Here is a 13,870-nt window from a genome sequence, read left to right as displayed (position 1 = left end):
CTGGGTAGTCTTCAGTAGGAGTGGCCAGTCATGCAGGGGTTTCAGCAGGGTCACACAGCCTGTGAAGGAGTGCACTGCACTTTCATAACGGGTGAAATATTGCAGTGTGGAAACCCAGTGAAACTTGATGGTGTACCAGGCATTCCATGTTGATTACCAACCAATAAGAAGGAAGGGACACGCACATCCTGAGAACAAATAATAGTTAGCCATAGATGGCAGCCTTGCAATACCCTACTTATGTCCTGATTGCATACAGGATATGGCTATGGAAAGATATTACTCACTGGAAAGGGCAGACCCCATGGGGTGCTAAATGCAGTCAGGACAGGAGAATCAGATGAGTCAGAGGGGTGCCAGGGGAGGCCTGATTGTTAGGTTGGTAAGGCCCTAGAGTGACCGCATTCCTTGTATTTCTGTAAATAATAGTCTACCCATCATTCATGGTCATGTAATCAGCAATACCTAGGCTGCCACTTTCTCTGTAAATATTAACCACCCTAATTTTAAGTATATTTTTGTAATTCATGATTGTTATGCTTCTGCTCTGTCTATAATGGAATGCATTCAGTTGAATAACAGCTTTTTTCAAAATCAGTAAAGTCCAAGGAGAGTGAGGGTGCCTTGAATCTGACCGTTTCTCTACAAATATCATCCCAACTTCATTACCTCTTCATGAAAATATCCTTACTGCTGACATATTGTAGCCACTAATAAACCTCTGCGCTTAGTGTCTCTGCAACCAGCATTGTCCCCACTAAAAGTGCCTGCATGCAGTTAGCACTGGTCCAGTGTGTTTGTAGCCATTAATGACCCCTGCCTAAGTTTCTGTAGTCAGTAATGATCTGCTATGACTATTACTGTGTAACTTGTGAAATAAACAGCTTGGATATTTTGTGTTACTCCTGGTTCTGGTACATCTTTTCATTTTACTGTTACTGTAACTACTGATTTCCATGGTCTCTATGTTCATGTTGCCAGTAATGCATATGCAGTTTACCTTGTAACTTTCCTTGATTTTGCAGAATATTCCTGATTTTACCAAATATTTTTGTCCTGTCCCTCATAACATTATTAATTCTGTGGTAAATCCCTGAGAATTACAGTTATCTGATAATGCCAGACATTTGAGTTTTATATTTATTATTGCTCTGAAAAATTGTATGTCGATAAACCCCTTCTGTTCTATCAATTTTCAAGTGAATTAGAATAATATTTTAAAAATGTCCCTGATTTGGGTCATTTTTCCTGTGATTACTCTTTTTTGGAGGGGGTGGGATTTGTCCAAAATTCTTGAGCAAAGAAGTTGAGAACTAATGCCTTCACTCATGTTGTTTCACTAACCATTCATCTTCCCATATTCATTTTCACTATAAAAATCAACAGTTCTAGTCTGACTGTGAAAATTAATAGTTCCAGTCTCACTGTAACAATTAACAGTTCCAAGTCTCAAGGTAACAATTAACAGTTCCAGTCTCACGCTAACAATTAAAAGTTCCAGGTTCACTATAACAATTGAGAGTTTCAGTCTGACTGTAACAGTTCCTGCTGTAATAAATAACAGTTCCAGCCTCATGGTAACAATTAACAATTAGAGTTTAACAGTAACAGTTAACACTTCCAGTCTCATTGTAAAATTTATAAGATCCAGTCTCACTTTAACAATTAAGAGTTTCAGTCTGACTGCAATAATTAATAAATGCTTCCATTACCACTGTAATCATTAACAGTTCCAATCACATGGTAACAGTTAATTCAAGTCTACTGGTAACAATTAACAGTCCCAGTCTCACTGTAAAAATTAATAGTTCTAGTCTCACTTTAACAATTAACAGTTTCAGTCTAACTGTAACAATTAATAGTTCCATCCCCGCTGTAATATTTAAAATTGTGTGATGCATGGTTATAGGTTTTTTTTATTAATGTATATATTTTTTGAAGAAAAAGCTCCAGATGACCACCACGACTGTAAAAATAATTTATTATAGACAAGCGCTTTCACATAGTACACCTACGCTTTCTCAAGTCTTCAATACAATAAAACAAACATTCATTCATTTTATGTTATGGGGTTGGGAAGGTGGCCTAATGGTTAAGGTGTTTGCCTTACAAACACAAGATGGAGGGTTTGAATCTCACAAGGGATAATTGGCTAGGCTTAAAATGGCTCGCAAGGGCAGTTAGCTTAGTACTAATCTATGAACCTATGAATCTATACAAATTTCAACAATCAATCAACAAAAACAATTAAGAAATACATTAATAAGTTACTTAACTAACAATTTATTTAAAAGGGCGAGCATCAAGCTCTGGCTTAATACACACATAGTTATTCAGCCCCAGATGTGTATTTGCCTATAATTTTAAGATCCATTTAAGTTCAATGCGTTCTACATAATTGTTATAATTACCTCCACTCTTGTCAGGAAAAAACATTTGTAAAACCCTAAAACAAAAACTATGTGTAGAAAATTCCATTATATGTTTCCTAGCTAAAGCATTTAGCTTATTCTTATTCTTAACATCATACATATGTTGATAGACCCTATCCCTCATATGTTTCTGAGTTTTGCCCACATAAAAACATCTGCACCCCTTACACTCTGCTAAGTAAACTAGGTTAGTGGTGTTGCAACTGACACAGAATCTAGGTTCAAAAGTAAAGGAGAAATTTGGATGTATAAACTCTTGTGTTTTACAGATATATTCACACATTCTACAATTTTTACACGGAAAAGTCCCTAATCTATATGTAGGTAATAATATCCTTTGTCGATACATAACAATCATTTTAAATTATGATTGTTCTTATAAGTAAAACTGGGTACTTCACCTATAGTATTTGTTGTCTCTTTATCACCAGTCAAAAAGTGCCAATTTATCTTAATTATATCACAAACTCTATTGTTATCATTGGCAAATTTTGTAACAAAGTGTACTTTGTTTCTTTTAGTAACCAATTGTTCCTTAGATGCTGTCTCTACAGGACCAATGTAACTATTACTCTGAAGGGTTTTATTTTTAATACTATGAAAAGTAGATTCCTTATAGCCCCTTTCTGTAAACAGTTGCTGTAAATAATCTCCTTCATTTTCCATATCAGTAGCTGTATTGCAGATACTTTTTACTCTATTCAACTGTCCTTTAATGATATTTGGAAAAATGTGCCGAGGATGCATACTACTATATTCCAAAAGACTGTTCTTCCAACAAGATTTCCAAAACAATTTGGTACTAACAACCACTACTTTAGCTTTATGTATGGAAACATATAAAAAGCCAATAAATTCAGGTGAATAAGCTGTTGTAAACTTTAAAAAATCTGTAGTAGATTCTAAATATTTAACAAAGTCAAGTAGGAGAGACAGCCCTCCACCCCACAGTAGAAAGGTGTCATCCACAAAGCGTCTATATAGTCTTATATGTGAACTGAATGCATTATTATATAAATGTTTTTTTTCCCAATAATAGACCACCAGATTCGCATACAAATTCACACAGGGGGTGCCCATGGCAACACCCCACTGCTGCAACTAAATTGTGTTTTCGTACATGAATACATTGTTAGATAAAATTAAATCCAGTAGGGCACAAATCAGGATGATTTCATTGGTACTATTATCCTCCATGTCATTCATCACATCTCTTATGGCCTCTATGCCATATGCATTTGTTATACTAGTAAATAAGCTTTGCACATCTAAAGTAATAATATAATATTTCCTTAAATCAAATCTTTCATTATACTCTCTCGAGTCGTTCAAAAACTGAGATGTATCTTTTAGGATGGTGGGTATTTTATTGACTATTTGTGACAACTTACTTTCTACATAAATCAAGAGGGACTCTGTAGCCCAACCACCTCCATCCACAATAGGTCTTAAAGGTGGTCTCTGGAGGGACTTGTGTACCTTGGGTAGACCTTTGATATACGGTATTCTAGGAAATTCCACTTTAAAGTAGGAATATAACCTTTCATCAGTCTGTCTACACATGAGTAAATCATACAAATTATCTTTAATATTTTTAATGACATTCATGTACTGGATATGTGTCAAAGGCATATAAGTATGCACTTCCCCTAGCATCATCTGCATAGACCATGTGTAGTCTCGTTTATTCATAATGACTACAGCCCCTCCCTTGTCTGCAGGTCTTATACTCAGCTCCTCATTCTTTTGTAAAGAAAGTAAAGCACATTTCTCATTCGGGGTTAAATTATGAAAAGAACTTATTCCAGTCTTATAAAAATGTTGACATCTATCTTTCTCACAGGCTCTAATAAACATCTCAACATAAATAGGTATAGCAGGTGTAAAAGAGCTTCTTTTGCAAAACTAAACATTTTCTTATTGTTTATCATCTTTAAAATATAGCTTTAAGGCTATGTTCCGACCAAACAATCTCAAGTCTGTTAATAATTCACTTACTTCAGTACATACAGAAGGTATAAAGGTTAAGCCCTTATTCAACAGGGCAATTTCTGCTTCATTTAAACTATAATCAGACAAATTTATCACAAGTTCATTTGCTGTCTTGTTCTCCTATTCGGTGCTAACTTCTCTTCTGAAAACTTCTGCTTTCTTCTTCCCCAGCTCATTGAGTGTGATTGTTGCCGCTGTGGATTTTGTTTTACCGGTAAGGGTAAAAAATGATTCAGGGTTAATGGAACAAGTTGCTTTGGTCTAGCCCCTTGCAGAGCCTGATTATTCGCTTGCTGATTGGACAATGGTGTGACGCTTGTTTCAAACATCGTCTGGGTCATCAGTGGTTGCAAAGAGTCACTACCCTGACACAACTCCTGTGTCTTAGCAGCCATAATTGGGGAAGCTACATTCGGTATATTAGTTTTCTCAGACCCCATATTTTCTATTAAAGGTACTCTTTGTTCAATCGACTCAGTAAATTAGCAGCATTTCACGGCCAAATGAAGATATGTCCTAAACTGAAATCAGTGAGGTCCCTTTGAAGTTTGCGCTGTTTAATTTGTCTCAGTCTATTGTCATATAAAGTGACATTCACATACATATTACTTAAGGCACTGGTGTACACTTCACCTTCATATTTATCTAGAATGTCACTGTCCTGCTGTTGTATATTGTTACTCAAGTTTTGTTCAATAGGGTCAAAATAATCAATAATGAGCCTATATTTTTTTTACTATTATATTTTTAATAATATATGTATTTAGCATATTTTTATACAAGTGTTGTAGTATTTTTAATATATTGCTAAATTGTATTGGATGCAACCAGGTCATATTGTTTCAGCAGTGTTTTATGGTGGTCATAATCAACTTCTACGGATGAAAACACTTAGCTATTAAAGAGTTGTACAGAATTTCAGCTGTTACTGGCTGTGACTTACTGCTGGAAACTTCCAACTTGTTGTGTATGATTCCAAGGGGCAGCATCTTTCTGCGTGCCTGCTTTTGGTTCTGAGTTTTTGGTACCCTGATTTGGCTTGCTGTTATCTTTTGGTTAACAATGAAAAGTTCCAGTCTTACTATAATAATTAAGAGTTTCAGTCTGACTGTAACAATTAATACTGCCATTCCCACTGCAATAATTTATACTTACAGTCTTACTGTAACAATTAACAATTACAGTCTAATGGTAACAATTAACAGTTCCAGTCTCATTATAATTAAACGTTTCAGTCTCACTTTAACAATTAACAGTTTTAGAGTCAAAGATTAATAGTTTCAATCTCACTGTAACTACTAACAGTTCCTGTATCTTATAACATTTAATAGATCTAGTCTCACTATAACAAATTCTTTCAGACTCATAGGAATAATTAACAGTTACAGTCACATGGCAACAATTAACAGTTACAGTCTAGTTGTAAAAAATGAACAAGTCCAGGCTCACTGTAAAAATTAAACATTCCTGAATCACTGCAACAATTAATAGTGCCAATCTCAATACAGTGATCATCAGTGCTTGTCTCAGTGCAACAGTTAACAGTTCCAGCATCACTGTGACAACTGAAGTGGTTCTATTACTGTAACAATGAATAGTTCCTGTGTCTTTACAACAATTAAAAGTGCTAGTCTCAATGTAACAATTAACATTTCCAGCATCACTGCAACAATTAATAGTGCTAATCTCAGTGTAACAAATAACAGTTCCAGCATCACTGCAACAATTAAAAGTGCTAGTGTGACTGTAATGAATAGCACTTAGTGTCACCGTAAAAATCAAATGTTCCACCATCATTTCAACAACTAAAAGTGCAACAATCAATGGTGCCTGTATCACTGTAAAATTAACAGTTCCAGCATTACTGCAACAATTAAAGCACTAGTCTTACTGTAACAATTAACACTTCCATTATTTCTGCAAGACTGCTGACACTGATTGTTGTACTAAGACTGGCACTTTTAATTTTTGCAGTGATGCAGGAACTATTAACTGTTATAGTGAGACTAGCACTTTTAATTGTTGCAGTGATGCCGACACTGTTAATTGTTATCGTGATACTGGCATTACTGATTGTTGCACTGAGACTGGCACTATTAATGGCAGTAGTAATGCTGGAAGTGTTATTTGTACAGTGAAACTAGCACTTTTAATTGTTGCAGTAATGCTGTTACTGTTAATTGTTATAGTGACATTAGCACTACTGATTGTTGCATTGAGATTGGCATGTATCTCTGTTAAAACTGAAACTGTTAGTTATTATAGTGAGTCTAGCACTTTTAAGTGTTACAGGGATACTAGCACCTTTAATTGTTGCAGAGACATGGGAACTGTTAATTGTCACAGTGAGAATACAGTAAAGAGTCGATTATCCAAACTAATTGGGACCTGATCAAACTGTTCCAATAATCAAACATATAATTGAACCAGATAAAAAACTTCTAAAATCTTGTTTTTTTTTCTGCATGTAGGAATACACTTTTCAACCATTCAGTGATTTTAGTGGACAATAAAGAATATTTTTCACACACAAGCTGGCAATTAATAGTGCACTCTCAATGCAACAATCAGTAGTGCCAGTGTCACTGCAACAATTAACAGTTCTGGCATCACTGCGAAAATTAAAGTGTTTATCTTACTTTTATTTATTTTATTTATTTATTATTTGTTTACCAGGAAAGTCTGACTGGGAAAGAGCCTATTTTCAGCAGAGGCCTGGGGAGAAACACTCCAGATGCCTGTCTTTGGAATGTGGGAGGAAACCCATGTGAATGCAGGGAGGACATGCAGACTCTGCACAGACGGCACCTCAGCCAAGAATCGAATTAGAGAACCTCTTCTTGCTGTGAGGTGATAAATGTAACCACTGCACCACTCTGCCGCCCCTGTAATACTGTGCAATACTGTAACAATGAATAGTTCCTGTGTCTTTGCAACAATTAAGAGTGCTAGTCTCACTGTAACAAATAACAGCTCCAGCATCACTGCAACAATTAAAAGTGCTAGTCTCACTGTAACAATTACAAGCTCCAGTACTGGTTGCAGGACATGAATGTAGTGCTTGGGGGCCATAAACCTCAGCCCTTCTTTGTGACCTCCTATTGTAATTCCAAGCCTCTGTCCGGTGATAGTACTACAGTAGATCCAAGCTGCACTCTTCCCCCATGATGAACAAACTGGTGTTAGCCATTCACTCTTACCCTCCGTGGCCAGCTCCAGTCCAGATCATCTGGGTCATATTCAAGACTATCCCCTCTGTGCCACACAGTCAACCGAACCTACTCCCACTGTTTCTGAAATCAATTGTGTTCTCATTCCTAGTATGTTTATAAATCAGTAAAGTCCACACTACACACATCTACGTAATCAATAACATCCCCACCCTCTGTGTCTTTATATTCAATAATAGCATCATCCCTTTTGGAAAAAAAAAACAAGAGTGGGCACCATGTAAGTCTGGAAGTTAGCACAGAGGATTAAGGCTATGATATGTTGACACTCTGTTTCCTATGGAACAAGGTTTGATTCCTTCTGCCTTCATTTGCTTACTGTGCGACCTTGAGCAAGTCACTTATTGAAACAGTGCCTTGGGGAAATTTGGTTGGACTCCTCAATGGTCTCCTGGACCACATACCTAGAAACTGCTTATGAACATCTGCTACCTCTATAACTAACAGTATCTTGGCTGCTGGTGTCTCTTTAGCTAATATAACAATGTTCTCATTCCCCAAGTTTCTTTAAAATGTTGTACAGTATTCCTATTTTGAATTCTGCTTATGTTTCATATGTAACAGATTGCATCATGGAACTTGTCATTTTGTCATATGTGACAAATACGCAGTTAAGTTTAAGTGGATGTATATTTTTGTCAGTGTCATTAAGCTCTTTCACTCCACTGCAGACAGCTGTGTCATCTTCTGGATTCCTTTATCGTAATGATTAAATGTTGGCTGACATCACAGCAGAGAAAAATAGATGAATACAAAGAGAAAAATTATAAGATGATGCATTTGTTGAAAACACCTAGAGAAGAGCGAGCAGTGAGGAAATGGAAAAAAATATGAAAACACAGATAAGTTGGCATTGATGTGATCAAAGAATAAATAAAACTCAAAAATCAGCATTTTGATAAAGAAATGCATAGCTTAATGTGCACAAACACACACACACACATACACACACACACACACACACACACACACGCACGTGCACACACACACACACAATAAAAGGTGCTGCAAGTTTAACACCACAAGACAGTTTCAGAATGGTTTGGTCATTCAGAATTATTATATAAGGGAACAAGATGGTCAGAAACAGAGAAGCAGGATTCCATCTCTAAAACTCTGACAAAAGGACACCATTAGCAGACTGTGAGGTTAAAAACAAATGCTGAATGTGGCAGAGACCAGACATTTAAATGTCAACAGAGTCAGAAATGAAAAAAAATAAACCACTGGATACCTTTAAAGCAACTTGCTCAACATTTCTCAGTTGTTTATAGAAATGTTGTTTACAGCTATAGAAAAAATTATAGTAATTCAACATTCCACTCAGGATAGTAATTTCCTGTGTTGGAATGGAGTAGCAAGTAGTCTGAGGTTTTGGCTGACTTAAAAAAAAGCCCTTTCTGACCCTTGTGATTTCAGAGCTCTCTGCTGTTTTTTAGTTACTATACTGTATGTCACCTATGTCAACAAGGGTTACTATACTATACACGAGGTATTCTGTATTGTATCTGTTCTATGTATGTCACCTATGTCAACAAGGGTTACTATACTATACACGAGGTATTCTGTATTGTATCTGTTCTATGTATGTCACCTATGTCAACAAGGGTTACTATACTATACACGAGGTATTCTGTATTGTATCTGTTCTATGTATGTCACCTATGTCAACAAGGGTTACTATACTATACACGAGGTATTCTGTATTGTATCTGTTATATGTATGTCACCTATGTCAACAAGGGTTACTATACTATACACGAGGTATTCTGTATTGTATCTGTTATATGTATGTCACCTATGTCAACAAGGGTTACTATACTATACACGAGGTATTCTGTATTGTATCTGTTATATGTATGTCACCTATGTCAACAAGGGTTACTATACTATACACGAGGTATTCTGTATTGTATCTGTTATATGTATGTTACCTATGTCGACAAGGGTTACTATACTATACACGAGGTATTCTGTATTGTATCTGTTCTATGTATGTCACCTATGTCGACAAGGGTTACCATACTATACACAAGGCATTCTGTATTGTATCTGTTATATGTATGTTACCTATGTCGACAAGGGTTACCATACTATACACAAGGCATTCTGTAGTGTATCTGTTACATGTATGTCACCTATGTCAACAAGGGTACTCTCTGCTGCATTCCTGGTATATATAAAACGGCAGGGAAAAATGCTTCTGTGATGTTCTTAGTAATTTTTAATTAGTGAATAAAAAAGTTTTTTTATGCTGCATTTGTTCAATGCATGGCCTTTTTAGAGAGACACTTTTGCCTTAATCTGTTCAAGTTGCACGTGAAACATTTGCTGTCTTTGCATTATCTGCAAGGTTATATTGCTAGCAGGACTTTTTTTTTTGTTCTCTTCCTGTCTGTCTAGTGGCAAACCACTAAAGTAAAATTGTCCTTCATGTACTGTTTACATGTGAAGCCGTTGTTCCACAACTTATATCCGAGTCAGGAGAGGGTAAAGACAAAGAAGAGTACACTCTTTTTCAAGCATTTAGATTAAAGTACAGTTTAACAGTTAAGCATTTTACTGCCAGAATTAGGGATAAAGCAATAATTATTGGAACAATCTCCCTAATTAGGGACACCTTTTAAATTCTGCTACTATTAATTTAGAAAGGTGATAAAACGAGGATATGCATTTCATGTATTTTCTGAATTAAAAGAAGTCTGTAACTGTAATGATTATCCATGTTTACTATTGATTATCAATATTTAGTGAGTGTAGCCTTTCTCAAAAAAAATAAAAATATATATGTGTGTGTTTGTATATATTTATCTCTCTCTCTCGAACTATATATATATATATATATATATATATATATTAGGAGTAATAGAGCTAAAGGTTGGCACAAAATTTGACACAGTTGAGAAGTATTCATCAAAGTGATTTGTGGATCAGAGAGACAGTAGGAGACATGAGACATGAGTTCTGCTTCCTCCTCACCTCTGGTCCTTTATACAGCTCTTATGATTTTCCAGTTATTGATTCAGGATTGCTTTGCCTGAGCCTCCTGACCTGCAGCTGAATGCTTACCTCACTTCACCAAAGGTATGCCTTATTTGGCTTGAGTATCTGCCTTTTCGTGTTATAGGTATAAGTCTCTTATGGCAGTCAGAACCCATTTCTGCAGCTGAATTACATGGCTGGACTACAGAATGCATTCTGCTGTATTTATATTTTATATAGGAGTAAAGTGATACTATCCCGTTATTATAAATCCTTTCTCTGAAACCAGTTTAGTACTATTTTTAAATAGTTCTAATTCTGTTAAAGAGAAGCTCAGAAAATAAGCAATTTCAGAGGTGCAGTCCAGACTGTGACACATGCCTATGTCTGTTCGATCAGACTAGGTATGTGGCAGACAAGGAGTTAAGGAGCTACCATGTGCCGTTACTTGAAGGGGGGGATGGCCAGCTGAGGAGTTAAGGAGATACCATGTGCCGTTACTTAAAGGGGGAGGGATGATCAGCTGCACAGGACAGGAAACTGGATGTCTCTCTCTATTTTGGGGATAAACAAGCTTGTTAGGAAAGGCCTAAGAACAGTCAGTGTAAGAGGAGGCTGAGGGACTGGGGTGGGAACTTTGACAAGTAATGCAGAGATACTTTCTCAGCAGTGCTGTCAGTCTGTTATCAGTCTGTGCCAAAGGTGAGGATATAGATGTTGTTCTGACAATTAGCATGAACATGATTTACAAAGAATGGTAATATGGAGTCTTCAGTGTACATGAGCATGTAGTTTTTAATGATTCCAGTTCTAGATTACACTTCCTAGGAAAACAAATGGATAATGATACTCAGGTACAATATCAAGTACTTTGGGAGTTCTTTATGAAATTGTGACATTCTGGAAAATGTAAGACTATCTCTCTCTCTGTTTATATATATATATATATATATATATATATATATATATATATATATATATATATATATATATATATATAAAACAGAATTCATATTTTAGCACAGGTCCATTTCATTGAATGTCATTTACTACAAGACTGTCAAACAGCAGGGTAAGGATTTTTTCTTCTTTGCTGAACCCCCCCCCCCGAGAGATGCTTGTTTTACTTCTGTTTACTCACTTTCGGTTGATATTTATATTTTTCATTTTTTTTTTTTGTGTTCCAACAATTGCCAGGATCGCTGAACAATATTATGTGTGTGTGTCTAGGTGTGATTGTATGTATATATATATATATGTATATATTTGTGTGTGTGTGTGTGTGTGTGTGTGTGTGTGTGTGTGTGTGTGTGTGTGTGTGTGTGTGTGTGTGTATATGTCTACTTTGCATGCTTAAAAGCCTATATACTTGACCGTTATATTCATGAGACGAAAATAACAAAAACAAAAATCCCAAATCGCGCATTTTTCCCTGGGCAAGTAAACACTTGCCCAAAATTTCAAAAAACACAGCAGTATCTGAAACCCATGTAGGTGGGGTCTGTGCACACCACATCCCATGATGTGGAGGGATGCACACCTCCAACTTTATATACCAACTCTGAGATTGCACTACAGTGGGAAAAAGGACATATTTCCCCACGGTTGGCAAGTGTTTACTTACCATGGGAAAAAACTGCATGGTTTGAGATTTCAGTTTTAATAATGTTTAAGTATATGGGCTTTCGACCATGCAAAGTAGACCCCCACACACACACACATATATATATATATATATATATATATATATATATATAGAGAGAGAGAGAGAGAGAGACACATCAAAAGTTCCAGCACCTCTTAAGAAATAAACCAAAATTGGCAAATGCAATAAATATGGAAAATGTATTCAAATACACCATTCTGAAAAACATAAAGATAAAACAACAAACCGGTTTTGCCCACTGGTGTCATCAGTGTACACCTGGATGCAGCTAACAGGCTGTATTTAAATACACCATTTAAAGACACAGTCCTTTTAAAAATTCTAACTAAGCAGCCAAATAATCTAACTACTAAATAACACCAATGATAGCACAACAACACAAGAAAAGAGAAAACACTAATATTAAAAACTGATGTATGCAACATGTAATATATACCTCATCCACCACATTATTAAAGTGCAAATTCAATAAACGATATAAAAGTTATATCAATAAACCATGCAGCATCAACAATATTCATTAACACCTGGCTTATAAAGAGCTTCTAAATTAATAATCCACATTCTTTCTGGGTCAAAATTTTATGTTTGGATACAACTGGATATGGTCATGCATGATGGTTTATCTGATGTATCCAAACATTAAATTTTGTCCCAGAAAGAAAGAAAGTTTTATAGTGTTCATAGAGTTTATTGGATTTGCACTTTAATAATATGGTGGATTTTCCATATTTATTGCATTTCCCAATTTTGGTTTATTCCTTGAGAGGTACTGGAACGTTTGATGTGAATTTATGTAATTTATTCCATGCACTAAATTGATGTTTTGTGCACCTGGTTCAGTTTGGTATATAGATAGATATATATGTATTAATTAACCCACTATTAATTGGGAGTCATATATAGATATAGATACCCGTGGTGGTGGTGCTGCGGTAGCGTTGTCGTCTCACAGTAAGACGCTGTCCAGTTCGATTCTCAGCTAGAGCTTCTTCTGCGTGGAGACATGTGTGAATGGGCGTACTTTCGTTGAAGGTTGTGTGTCAGGCCCGGTAAGCCGGTATGTAAAAATCAACTGCCAATCATTAGCGGACCGGAGTTCCACTGTGGCAACCCCTAACTGGGAAAAGCCGAAAGACACAAACAAATATAGATATAGATAGATAGATAGTTAGATAGATATTAATTACTCCACTGTTAACTGGGAATCATATGTGACAGCAAATGTACAGGCACAGAGAGTCCTGGATTTTGTAAACACAAATTCCCTGGACCAGATTGTCAGTACACTAGTAAGGGGTGCAACCATACTGGATCTGGTCCTCTGTAATATGGGGGAATGCTGCACAACCCCTAGTGTAATGTCTTCTTTGGTAAGACCAGACCTCAAAATGTTCTCCTTTCAAGTAAAAATAAAACCTGGAACCTCAACTAACTCTGGAATATTCAGGAACTACTCTAAGGCTAAATTTGCACTAAGTGATAGCCTGTGAACATTTCAAACCCCCATAAATGCTGAGAACACTGCTGCCTACATAAAACTGTCCACAGAAACCCTATAGAAGCAT

General features: G+C 36.1%; 1 protein-coding gene across 1 annotated transcript in view; it reads left to right on the top strand.

The window, feature by feature from the left end:
- CDH4 (cadherin 4) overlaps positions 1 to 13,870 on the top strand; it is a 2,239,932-nt gene that overhangs the window by 1,645,965 nt on the left and 580,097 nt on the right. The window lies entirely within an intron of this gene.

The sequence above is a fragment of the Protopterus annectens genome, chromosome 12.part0, assembly GCF_019279795.1.
Source record: "Protopterus annectens isolate FY-2018-M chromosome 12.part0, PAN1.0, whole genome shotgun sequence".
In the NCBI taxonomy this organism is placed as follows: Eukaryota; Metazoa; Chordata; order Ceratodontiformes; family Protopteridae; genus Protopterus; species Protopterus annectens.
Note: the sequence above shows the minus strand (reverse complement) of the source record. Positions and strands in the feature narration are given on the sequence as shown.